Source organism: Lutra lutra, chromosome 18 (assembly GCF_902655055.1).
Source record: "Lutra lutra chromosome 18, mLutLut1.2, whole genome shotgun sequence".
Taxonomy (NCBI): domain Eukaryota; kingdom Metazoa; phylum Chordata; class Mammalia; order Carnivora; family Mustelidae; genus Lutra; species Lutra lutra.
In genome coordinates this window covers 31,184,608-31,196,614 of record NC_062295.1, presented here as the reverse complement: position 1 = coordinate 31,196,614, position 12,007 = coordinate 31,184,608, and the positions used below count along the sequence as shown (strand labels likewise).

General features: G+C 48.8%; 1 long non-coding RNA gene across 3 annotated transcripts in view; it reads right to left on the bottom strand.

Annotated features, from left to right (window-relative positions):
• LOC125090721 (uncharacterized) overlaps nucleotides 1-6,426 on the bottom strand; it is a 34,190-nt gene extending 27,764 nt beyond the window's left edge. Inside the window, exons 1-5 of one of the 3 annotated variants that reach the window (XR_007124458.1) lie at nucleotides 6,159-6,419; nucleotides 3,648-3,741; nucleotides 1,664-1,848; nucleotides 1,345-1,539; nucleotides 342-1,064 (exon numbers count right to left, since the gene is read on the bottom strand). This is a non-coding gene — a long non-coding RNA (uncharacterized LOC125090721). Of the gene's footprint in view, nucleotides 1-341; nucleotides 1,065-1,344; nucleotides 1,540-1,663; nucleotides 1,849-3,647; nucleotides 3,742-6,158 lie in introns of those variants that run through there. The other 2 variants (XR_007124456.1, XR_007124457.1) reach the window with 2 other exon arrangements.
• Nucleotides 6,427-12,007: the final 5,581 nt, after the last annotated feature.

Here is a 12,007-nt window from a genome sequence, read left to right as displayed (position 1 = left end):
TGTCCTGCCCTTGGGAGTCCTGCTGTGGACTTTGTAAACCATTCATGCACAGCTGGGTTCAATTAAATTTTTAGAAACTTTTCAACCAAGCACATTATTGCACAAGGCTATGAAATGCAAAAGGTGGGGTGCCTGGGTGGCTCAGTGGGTTAAAGTCTCTGCCTTGCTCGGGTCGTGATCTCAGGGTCCTGGGATCGAGCCCCGCATCGGACTCTGCTCGGCGGGGAGCCTGCTTCCTCCTCTCTCTCTGCCTGCCTCTCTGCCTACTTGTGATCTGTCTGTCAAATAAATAAATAAAATCTAAAAAAAAAAAAAGAAATGCAAAAGATGGTCTTTGGCTTCAGAGAATTAGGAGAAAATCACACACGCACACACACACACACACACACACACACTCACAAATCAAGAGCAGTGTGGACTTAGTACCAATCCTAGCTCATAAGCTGCATGACCTTGACATATGTCACTTAAGTTCTCTGACACTCAGTTTCTCTCGTCTGTAAAATGGGGACAATAAGCCGTTTTCACATGGGAGTTTTCCCTGGAAGCAGACCGCAAAAGGAAGATTCGAGAGCCAAGATTATGCACTGGAGGGACAGGGAGTAACCTCAGGAAGGTGGGGAGGTGATACAAGGCAAAGGAAAGTAGCCTGTAAGGGAGCATCACCAGGCAGAGAGCAATTTGAGCTGAAGTTTCTGGAAAGTGGTGTGAGACCCACCTCCTCAACATCACAGCCCCGCTCGCTCTGTTGGTCACTGCTAGCTGGGGGGGGGGGGCATGCGTGTTCTGCAGGGTGGATGGGAAGCAGAGCAGCCTTCCTCAGCTCCAAATGAGCCTTCAGACACGGAGTCTGCAGAGCCCACAGAAGGCGTGGCCAGAGACATTCAGTGTGCGGCTGATCTCGAGGTTCTTGTAACTCCACTTTGAAGCAGAACTAAGAGTAGGGCTAGCAGTTCAAAGGAGGGGACATTCTGGTGTGTGTCGAGGGGGGTGTGCAGCAGTCCTTAGCACAGAGTTGCCATCTGGATAGTGACCGAGATTCCCCTCTAGTGAGAAGAGCGTATCTGTAGGGATGGACGAGAGCTGGAGCCTTCAGGGATGAGAGGCCGAGTTGCAAATGGACAATGGCCAGACCGTAGACAGACCAGATGACAACAGAACTCTGACCCAAGGTCCTGGCAACCACCAGCCCAGAACATCACAACTTGGCTGGAGATGGCCGGCTTCCTGGTTTCCCCCTGCTTTGTCCAACTTAGGATCAACCAGAGAGAGCCAACTCTATTCCCCAATCAAACACACCAAGATGCTTCTTTCTCCATGCCAACCCCTCCAATGAGAGCATACCTGAGCCTTCCCTTTTGGCCACTCTGGGGCTCCTCCCAGTCCCTGGTCTGTCTGGGAGTCTCTGCCAAACACAAGTGAGAGTGGCTGCCTCTCTTGCTGTAGCAAGCTCTGAATGGAGAATGTCTTTGTCTTCATCTGGGTGGTCTTTGTTTATTTCCACAAGGAAGTTGTATAGTCTGGCCTCACTTTGCACCTCTGTAAAATGGGCATAATAGAAGGGTTTATCTCATGGGTTGATGGTGAGGACTCAGGAAGGCACATGGGATGTACCCCCCAGATGGCCAGTCTTACATGAGGACATAATACCCTCCTGCCCTACCTCTGTACAGGCCACCAGCACAATGACACCAAGTCACCCACATTCTTTCTCAAGCTCTCTTGGGAAGGAGACATTCCAGAGATGGAGGGTGTGGTAGGAGCTGGCCGTGGAGCTGGGTTCAATCTGTGGCCATGTTAGGGCAAAGTTGACCTGTGTTTGGGAGAGCACCCTGCCCCCAGAAAAACCTGTTATGATTCATTAAAATTGAGTTAAAAGCTCTTTGCTAAGGGGTGCCTGGGTGGCTCAGTGGGTTAAGCCGCTGCCTTCAGCTCAGGTCATGATCTCAGGGTCCTGGGATCGAGCCCCACATTGGGCTCTCTGCTCAGCAAGAAGCCTGCTTCCCTCTCTCTCTCTCTCTGCCTGCCTCTCCGTCTACTTGTGATCTCTCTCTGTCAAATAAATAAATAAAATCTTTAAAAAAAAAAAAAAAAAAGCTCTTTGCTAAGCACACAGCTGGTATGTCAAAAGGTTCTATTGTAACCCAAGAGCAGAACAGGAGGGGAGCATTTGAGGCCTTGAGGTCAAGGGGTGGGAAAGAGATGGAGACACCTACCAGCCATTCTCCATCCTCGATGGGCTGTGAATCTACTGGGAAGCTTTAAATCCAGATTCGGGAACCCCACCCCACACGCAGTGACTCAGGCTCTTACTGGAATGCCACTGGGACATCTGCAGTCTTTTAAAAAAGTTGTCCAAATCCGTGCACCCACTGTGGGAAACGGTATGGATGACCCTCAAAGAATTAAAAATAGAGGTACCAGGGGCACCTGGGTGGCTTAGTTGGTTGGGTAACTGCCTTCAGATCCGGTCGTGATCCTGGAGTCCTGGGATCGAGTACCGCGTCGGGATCCCTGCTCCTCAGGGAGCCTGCTTCTCCCTTTGACCTCTCCCCCTCATACTCTCTCTCTCTCTCATTCTCTCTCTCTCAAATAAATAAATAACATCTTTAGAAAAAAAATAAAAATAGAGCTACCATATGATCCAGCAAACACTGAACTTGAAAAGATAGTCACGTCCCTACGTTCGCTGCAGCCTTAATTCACAAGGACCAAGATACGGGCGCAACCTGAGAGTCCATGGATGGATGGATGGATGAAGAAAAGGAGATTCTATATATGCAATGGAACCTAATTCAGCCATAAAAAATGCTGCCATTTGTGCCAGCACGAATGGACTTCGAGAGCGCGGTGCAAAGTGGAGTAAATTAGGCAGGAAGAGACAAATACTGTATGATCTCCTTGATATGTGGAATCTTTTTTCTTTAATGTTCAATTAGCCAACACAGCGTACATCATTAGATTTTGATGTAGTATCCAATGATTCATCAGTTGTGTGTGACAGCCAGTGCTCAATCACCACACAGACACGTGAAAAAGTGTTCAACATCACTCGGCATCAGGGAAATACAAATCAGAACCACAGGGAGATACCACCTCTCACCAGTCAGAATGTCCAAAATTAACAAGACAGGAAACAAGTGTCGGCAAGGATTCGGAGAAAGGGGAACCCTCCTACACTGTTGGTGGAAGGCAAGCCGGTGCAGCCACTTTGGAAAACAGTATGGAGGTTCCTCAAGACATTGAAAATTAAGCTGCCCTATGACCCAGCAATTTCACTACTGGGGTATTTACCCCAAAGATACAGATGTAGCAAAAAGAAGGGGCACCTGCACCCCAATGTTCACAGCAGCAATGTCCACAAGAGCCAAACTGTGGAATTTTTAGGAAAAAAGAGAAGAACTCGCAGAGACGGAGAACAGATGGGTGGTTGCCAGAGGCAGGTGGGGTGGGGTGAGCGCGTGAAATGAGTGTGGGTGGTCAAAAGGTACAGACTTCCCGTTATACGATGAGTAAGTCCTGGGGATCCCAGGTGCAGCACGGGAACTGGAGTTAATGAAACTGTATCGCCTGTTTGAAAGTTGCTAAGAGAGAACATAGTGCAAGGGAAGAATTGTAACTATGCGTGGGAACGGACGGTAACTTACTGGAGTGATGATTTTGCAATATATACGTAGACATATACACCTGAGATTAATATGAAGTTCTATGGTCTCAGTTGCTTCTGCTTTCAGGTGTTGGCTTCAGTGGAAAAATTAAGGTGGGGATGTCATTATGTCTTGTATTTGTTCAAAGCCTTTGAATTTTCCAAGTTTCAGCTCTTCCCTCTATCCCCTTCCCTCCGACTGCTCCTGCCTCTCCTCCCCACTGATTTCTCTTCTCTTCCCAACCAGCCAGCCTTCCTCCTGGGCTCAGGAAGACCCCATCCACCTGTTGAGAAGACAGTGCATGGGTGACGGCAGTCCCTGCCCCCAGCAGATTGGTGTTTCTAGAAAGGCGGCTTCTCTGTCTTCCCCATCCCCACTTCCTTCTTGGAAACAGACCTGCCTGGAGAGACTGGTTTGGCAGAGGGAGAGATGTTTTGCCAGAATCCGCTTTTAGATCTTACAAAGCTACTTGTTCCTCAGAATTCTGTGGCTTTGTTTCTCTGGGTTGAAGCTCTCTGTGAAGAGTTATCTAACTTCCAAGAATGATAGGCCTAATCGATTCCAGGAAACACCCTCATTCTGACTTGAAGATTTTCACCTCCTGAAACTGGGGGGCAGTGGGGTATCTCACCAGCTCAGCACACACAGGACAGTGAGAGGACCTCCTGAAGGCTCAGCCTGCCCCCCTACACTCCCCAGCTCCCCTTTCTCCTTTGCTCCCACCCAACCCATCTGTCCTTCAGCTGCCATTGCTTTGCCATGCTCAGATCATGCCTTTCTGGCTTCTACGTTGTCTGGATCCAAGAAAAGGCATCCTGTAACTGGCATTCCCTAGAAATCCCATCATTCTCCTGGCTTTCCAACTTCTGAGCAGCAAAAACCCTGCACAATATGGGCTTCTTGGGCAGACGCTGCAGATATGGCCAGGCCACGGGAGCGTCCAGAGACCCCTGCTGTGGATCACCAGGAGAAACTTCTCGTGGGCCTCCGAATCAGGAAGAGCTGCCTTCCCCCAGTAAGCGGCGGTTTGTTTTGATATTTAAGACATTGTGAATCATGAGACCGTTTTCATTTCCCTTTTCACACCCGTTCTTTGAAAGCGTGCCCACTCTTGCAGCCTTGGCAGGTGCCGTAACTTATCTATCCAGCCATTATTTGTCCTTTGCTTTGATAGTCTCCCTCCATCGCAGGGTAGTTTCGGCTCCAGGACAGAATCTGGAGCAGGCTAACCTTGAGTCCCTTTCTCGGGGAGGCAGTAGGGGAGCAGGAATCAGAACCCTAAAAGGCTCCGCGAGGCCAAAGAGGGCACAGGCATGAGACAGACTTGGCTTTGAAACTTGGCTCTGCCACCTGTTGGCCGTGTGACCTTGAACAAATCACCTCTCCTCTTGGAATCTTGAGTCCCTTGGATGCAGAGGGTTGGCGTGATAAAACCTCCCTCGCAGGACGGCTCTGGGGATAAATGGAGTAACGAACAGGGAACACACGAACAGAAAACAGGTTTGTCTTCTCCGATTCCAGGAGGCCTGTTTTTCTTTGCTTGACTCCACTCTGCTTCTATCAGAACCGAACAAAGAGGGCGCCTACAGCCGGCAGGGAGTTGCCCAGCTCTGAGGAAACCATCTGCCCACACTGGGTCCCCTTCTGGCCTCTCCCTGATGTCCAGGACCGTAGGCAGAGGGCACATTTCCGTTTCACTCAACTTTGGTCTTTTGTGTCCACCATGTGTCTGCAGAGTCTTGGGCAGTGCCTAGACGCCTGGCAAGGACCCAGCAAACATTTGTTACATAAATGGATTCCAGACTCTGTGCCAAAAGCTTGTGGAGACAAACGAGAATCTTTCTTGACTCCTTGATGATGAGTCGTAGGGGCAAACGGAGAATAACCAGCACGTTGTCCTTCGAGGCTAAGTGCAACAGTCACTTTCCTTAAAGGAAGTCTCTTCTGACCCCTTGGCTTCATTCAGATTCCCTCAATGTACATTCCTAAAGCTCCCTATGCTTCTCCTTCAAAGTACACACCCCAAGTATAATTCATAATTTATTGGGTAATTGTTTTCTGCTTGATGTCTTTTCCCTCCACTGGAACATATACAAGCAGGAACCACATCTGTCTCATCTACCTCTGGATCTCAGCATCTAGGACAGCTTGGAGAGCAAAAAAAAAAAAAAAAAAAAAAAAAATCATCTGTTGGGGCGCGTGGGTGGCTCAGTCAGTTAAGCATCTGCCTTTGGATCAGGTCATGATCCCAGGGTCCGGGGATCGAGCCTTGCCTCAAGCTCCCTGCTCAGTGGGGAGCCTGCTTCTCCCTTCTCCCTCTGCCCTTCTCTGCCCCTCTCCCCTGCTGTGTGCTTTCTCATACACACACACACACACACACACACACACACTCCACACACACACATACACACACACACACACACACTCTCTCTCTCTCATAAATAAATAACATCTTTAAAAAAAATCCGTCGAATGAATGATTCAGTGAAGAAATGAATGGAAAGAACTCACCATCCAAGAAGGCAGGCAGCCAGGTAAGCTGATGTGTGTGGGAAGTCCCATCTGCAATTCAACCCTGTACCATGTGGAGCCAGAGGACAGCCGCCTGATCCGGCTTGGAAGGAAGGATGGAGGAAGGCTTCCCGGAAGAGGTAACATGAGTCATAGACCTGGAGGGTGGAGTCTTTGCAGATACAAAACGCGGTGTTCTGCCCCCAGAGGAGGGATTTTCTGTTTCAACCCATTAGTCCTCACGTAGTGGATACCTGCAGTGCCCAGCCCACATCCCCTTGGCCCCTACCCTTTTGTTCCCACCATCCCCACCCCGTCCTCCATAAACATGTGCCTGAGGTCCTCCACGTGAGGTCCAAGGACCCAAGTTCAGCAGCCCTGGGAAGAGGAGGATGAACAGCCCAGCTCCCTCTGCTCTGTTGCTGCAACTCTAACTTACATCTAAAAGTCTCCAGTGGGATCGAGCCAGGGTTGTGGGCAGTGGTAACCCACTCTGCAAGGTGCCCTTCCTTCACTGGCCACCTTCCCTTCCCTCTGAGTCCCCCACACCTCTGCTGATATTTCTTGTGATCTCCTCCAAAATACATTGTTTGCCCTCAAATCTCAAATCAAATTGTTTGCCTCAGGATCTGCTTCTGGGAGAACCTATAAGGAATTCCACAGATGGGGGTTTTAAACAACAGGCATCTATTTCTTACAGTTCTGGGGTAGAAGGCCAAGATCGAGGGTCAGCGGGGCTGGTTTCTCCGGAGGCTTCTCTTCTTGGCGTGCAGGCGGTCACCTGTTCACGGTGCCTCCAAACGGCCCTTTCTCTGCGTGCACATATCCCCGGCCTCTCTTTCTCTTCTCACAAGAACATTGGTCCTATTGGATCAGGGCTCCACCCCTCACTTTAACTACCCCTTTAAGGGTCTTATCTCCAAATACAGTTACACTGGGGATTAGGAAACACAATTCCATCTATAATGAGGGGAATCCAGGAGAGGCAACTCAGCTAGGGAAGGTGGGCCTAGTGGGACAGACCAGAAGAGTGACAACAGAACAGTAGAACTGGTTCTGGAAGCCTGCCCAGAGTAGTGGGACATGCGGATTACCATCCACACCTTGGGAACCATATGGGATTGAGGGTTCTGAGAGATCCATACACCCGAGGTGGGAGCCCGCACCGCCAGCAGGCTGGAGGGTGGGGCGGGGGGGGGCCGCGGGCTTCAACCTTAGAGAAGAGGCTGGCAGGGAATAGAGCAGGGGTCAGGATTCACTAATTCATCCGCCATATTGCTTTCTTCTCCTTCACAAATGTATTGAAATACAGAAAAGTACGTAAATCCATACAGGGACAGCTCAACCAATTGTCATGAGATGAAAAGGTGCACCAGTACCCAGAGAGTATCAGTCTCCCTCAGAACTCCCCTCGGGCCTCCTTTACCACTGGCTATTTCCTAAAGGTAACCACCCTTCTGACCGCCATCATTATGGGTTAGGTCTGATTCATTGGTACTCTACGCCCATGGGATCCAAGCACATTTGTCTTTCACATCTGGCTTCTCTTCCTCAGCATAAGCCATGTAACCATAGTCCATTCTCATTATTATTCAGTGGACGGTGTTAACAAACCACAATTGATTTTCCACTGCACCGTTGACAGATACTTGCATAACTTCCAGTTTGGGATTATGAGGAACAATGTCTTTGGGCAAACACATGTGCTCATCTCTTTTTTTTTTTTTTTAAGATTTTATTTATTTGAGAGAGAGAGAGCACGAGAGGGGAGAAGGTCAGAGGGAGAAGCAGACTCCCCATGGAGCTGGGAGCCCAATGCAGCACTTGATCCCAGGACTCCGGGATCATGACCTGAGCCGAAGGCAGTTGCTTAACCAACTGAGCCCCACATGTACCCTTTTCTGATCAGTACGCTTCAAATCCTAGGAGTAGAATTGCCGGGTTATAGAGAACAGGTACGTTCATCATTAGTAAATACCGCCCATTTTTTGCTACTCCCACCATGGTATGTTTCCAGGGGCCATGTCCTCACTGGCTTTTGATATTTTCCATCTGTTTCCTGTGAGCCATTTCCTGGGGCATGAGCAGATTTGTATTGTGGTTTAAATCTGCATTTCTCTGAGGACTAATAGAATGAGGCCTCTTTCATTCATCATTGATTTCATCATCATTTCATTCATTCCTCCTTCAGAAAGTGTTCAAGTTTCAGCCACTTCTCTATTATGTCATCTTTTTTTGGATTTATAGGTTTTTTAAAAATATTCTGAATTCCAGTCCTTTTATAGAAATATGTTGCATTAGTGCCTTAGAGCCTCCGTAACAAATTACCCCAAACTGGGTGGCGTAAAACAACGGACGTCTGTCCTCCCATGGCTCTGGAGGCTGGGTGTCTGAAATCAAGGTGTTGGCAGGGCCGGGCTCCCTCCGAAGGTTCTAGGGAAGAATCCTTCCTCACCTCTTCCTAGCCCGTGGTGGCTCCCAGCACTCCTAGGCGCTCCTGACTTGCGTGGGTATCACACTGGTCTCTGCCTCTGTCCTCACGTGGACGTCTCCCTCCCAGAGTGTCTCTGTGTCTCCTCACGTGACCTTTTTATAGGGACAGCAGTCACTGGGTTTAGAGCTGAAAGGGAAATAAGTCTTCTGCTTTACCTCTACTCCCTACAATACTTCCCTCTCAATGTTGCATTTTTTGCCAGATGTGGGATTTCCTTACTCCAGGCAATTATCAGACACTCAGAGCCCATGGGTTAAGGGCTTGGCCCTACGAGACTGCCCCTCCCCCACGCCGGCGACCAATGGCAAATTCAGGTCGTCACCTGCGCTTCTGACCTGGTGGTGGATTGGAGGTTCCCGCGAACCCCCTCCTTGGGATTCATGATTGGCTAGAGTAGCTCATGGAACTCAGGAAAACTAGATTTGGTGGTTAGATTACCAATTTATTCCAAAAGGATACTATCCGGGACAGCCTTATAGAAGAGATGCAGAGGGCAAGGTATGGGGAAGGGTGCTGAGCTTCCGAGCCCTCGGGGGTTGGAGGTGGGGGCGCCACCCTCCCAACACCTGCACATGTTCACCAACCCTGAAGCCCTCCGAACCCTGCCCTTAGGGTATTTGGGGGGAGGCATCATTATGAAGGCATAATTAATGAAGTCATTGGACACTGGGGATTAATTCAACCTCCAGCCCCTCTCCCCTCCCCAGAGAAGGGGCAGTGAGGCTGAAAGTTCTAGTCTCTCAACCACTTGGCTCTCCCCACCGCCTCCCCACACCCCAGTTCTCTCCCGGTGGTTTTATCTAGGGGCTTTCCAAAAATCACTGCTTTAACATCAACACAGTGTGGTTGGAAAGGGCTGGTTATGTGCGATAAGATGCTCCTTTCATCTGTATTGTTCTGGAGCTATTTCAAGAACTGAGGACAAAAGACCAAATATTAGAAACAAAAGATGTTCCCATTGCTCTCCCGGCTTAGAAAATTACATGGGTTTGGGGCACCTGGGTGGCATCTGACTCTTGGTTTCAACTTAGGTGGTGACCGCAGGGTTGTGGGACTGAACCCTGCCTCGGTCTCTGCACTCAGCGGGGAGTCTGCTTAAGTCTCTCCCTCTCCCTCTGCCCCTTACCCGCTCTCTCTCTCTCTCTAAAATAAATTTAAAAAGGAAAGAAAGAAATTTACGAAGGTTTTAGGAGCTGTGACCAAATATATATTTATTATAAACCACAATATCACAAGAGCCTATCCCAATCCAAATATGACCTCCTCTTAACTAATTACAGCTTCAAAGACCCTGTTTTTCAAATAAGATCGCATTCCAAAGTTCCAAAGTTCCAAAGTACCATGAATTTGGGGGAGACACTCTTCAACCTAGTAGACATATGGCAAAAATCTACCCAACCCCCCACCTTTTCACTCTCTTATTGGTGCCTTTTAATGAAGAAAAGTTCCAAATTCTAACTACAGTCCAATTGATCAAATCTCTATCAGCCCCTCATGGTTAGTGTCTATTGTGTTCTGTCTATGAAACCTTTGGGTCACCAGCACACGGGAGCTATTGAAGCAGGAACTGGTGTGTGAAGGTAGTGAGGGATGGTGTGGGGCCAGCTGAAGGCATGGGTGGGGAGACTTAACCTGAAAGAGAGAATATTCAAGGACAAACATAATAATGGTAGCAGGTGCCATTGGAGCCCCATTCATAACCCCTTATCTCTCACTTCTGTGAGTCAAAGGCTGCTTATGGAGGACACCTGCCCTGCCTGAGGGCCGTTACCCTCATCACAGAGCACTCAGTCTGGTTGTAGGACAAGGCAGAGATGCGGGATCCCGCCCTCAACCAAAGACATGAAGAGAGGTGGAGGGTTAATATCCCCACTTCCTCACCCCACAGTCGGGCCAACTCAGGTTTGTCCTGCATGGGTCCCCGAGCCCCTCAGAGCTACCAAGCTTCAGCTGCCCAAGGCAGTAACTTGCTTGACCTCCCCACCCCTATGTCAGTGCCCTCCCTTTCCCACCTCCTGTCTACTCTCCCCAACTGGTGTCTTCTGGAATTACCCCCTTCACAAATTGCTTACGCTGGGATCCTTGTCTCAGCACCTGTTTTAGGGGAACCCAAATGAAAACAGTGGTCTTCAAATCTGCCAAAACCTCAATTTTCTCATCTTCCAAAACAAGAGAAAGTAGGCATTTTTTAACAGAGCAGAGGCAATGGAAATACAGATTTCAGCCAAATTTTAAAAAGAACCTAAAAGAATTGTGTCAAAGTCAGAACTGCCTTGGATTGAGACAAGGTCAACAGTGAGTTCAGAACCACAGTCAGAATAGTCTGGATGACTGAGGTGCTGGGGGAGGGGGTGGTGCTATTTTAAAGAGTCCCAGTTAGCTCTTAAAAAGTCTGTGGTTCTAGATGGTTAGTGGATTTTTTTTTTTTGCCTTAAACTCAAATTTTTAAAGCCCCAACGGAGCATTATTGGATGGGGGGGTGGTGGTTGGTGGTAGATACAGATCTGAAAGTCCCACTCTACCCCTCCCTGAGACTTGGTGGAATTCACAGCCCCACTCTAGAATACGTTTTCCCCATTTTAGTCAAATCTGGCTAAAATATAGATTTCTGGGTATCTCTCCCAAAGACGCTGACCCAGGAGGTACAAAGCAGGAACAGAGAATATCTTTGGGTGTTTTCTTTTTTCTTCAGGCCCCAGGCAATTGTGATGTTCTGCCAGGTTTGGGACCCTCTAAACCAGAGGAGATAGCTCTAAGTGCCCCCAAAAGCTCTGGCACCAAGGGTCGCAGGATGGGTGGCACTGAGAAGATAGGACAGGTACCTGCCAAAGCCTTGTTCTTGAACCTTTGTTGTTGTGACCAGGCTGCTCTACGATCGATAGTGTCCTGAGACCATCCATGCGTCATCAAGAGATAAGCCATGCTGGGGCGCCAGGGGGGCTCAGTCAGTTAAGTGTCTGACGTAGGCTCGGGTCATGATCCCAGACTCCCAGGATTGAGCCCCTACTCACCAGGGAGTCTGCTTCTCCCTCTAACTGTACCCCCTCTGACCCTTCCCCTCTCGTGCTCTCTCTCTCTCTCTCAAATCAATAAATAAAATCTTTACAAAAGAGAGAGAGAGATAACTTATACTTAAAAAGCAAAGAAAGTTTGCCAGAAATCAATCCAGGAAAAGCACTGTGTTCTAAGGTATTTTGAGTCAGTTCTGGAGAACCATTATTTCATTTCCTCCACTTTTGCTTTTCAAACAACAAAGCATTGGTTCGGACAAAAACACCGGGGCAGAAACTCCCAATGGTGTGCTGGCTCCTCCCCTTCCCTCAGATGACTTTTCCTTTCCTTCCAATCTTCTTCT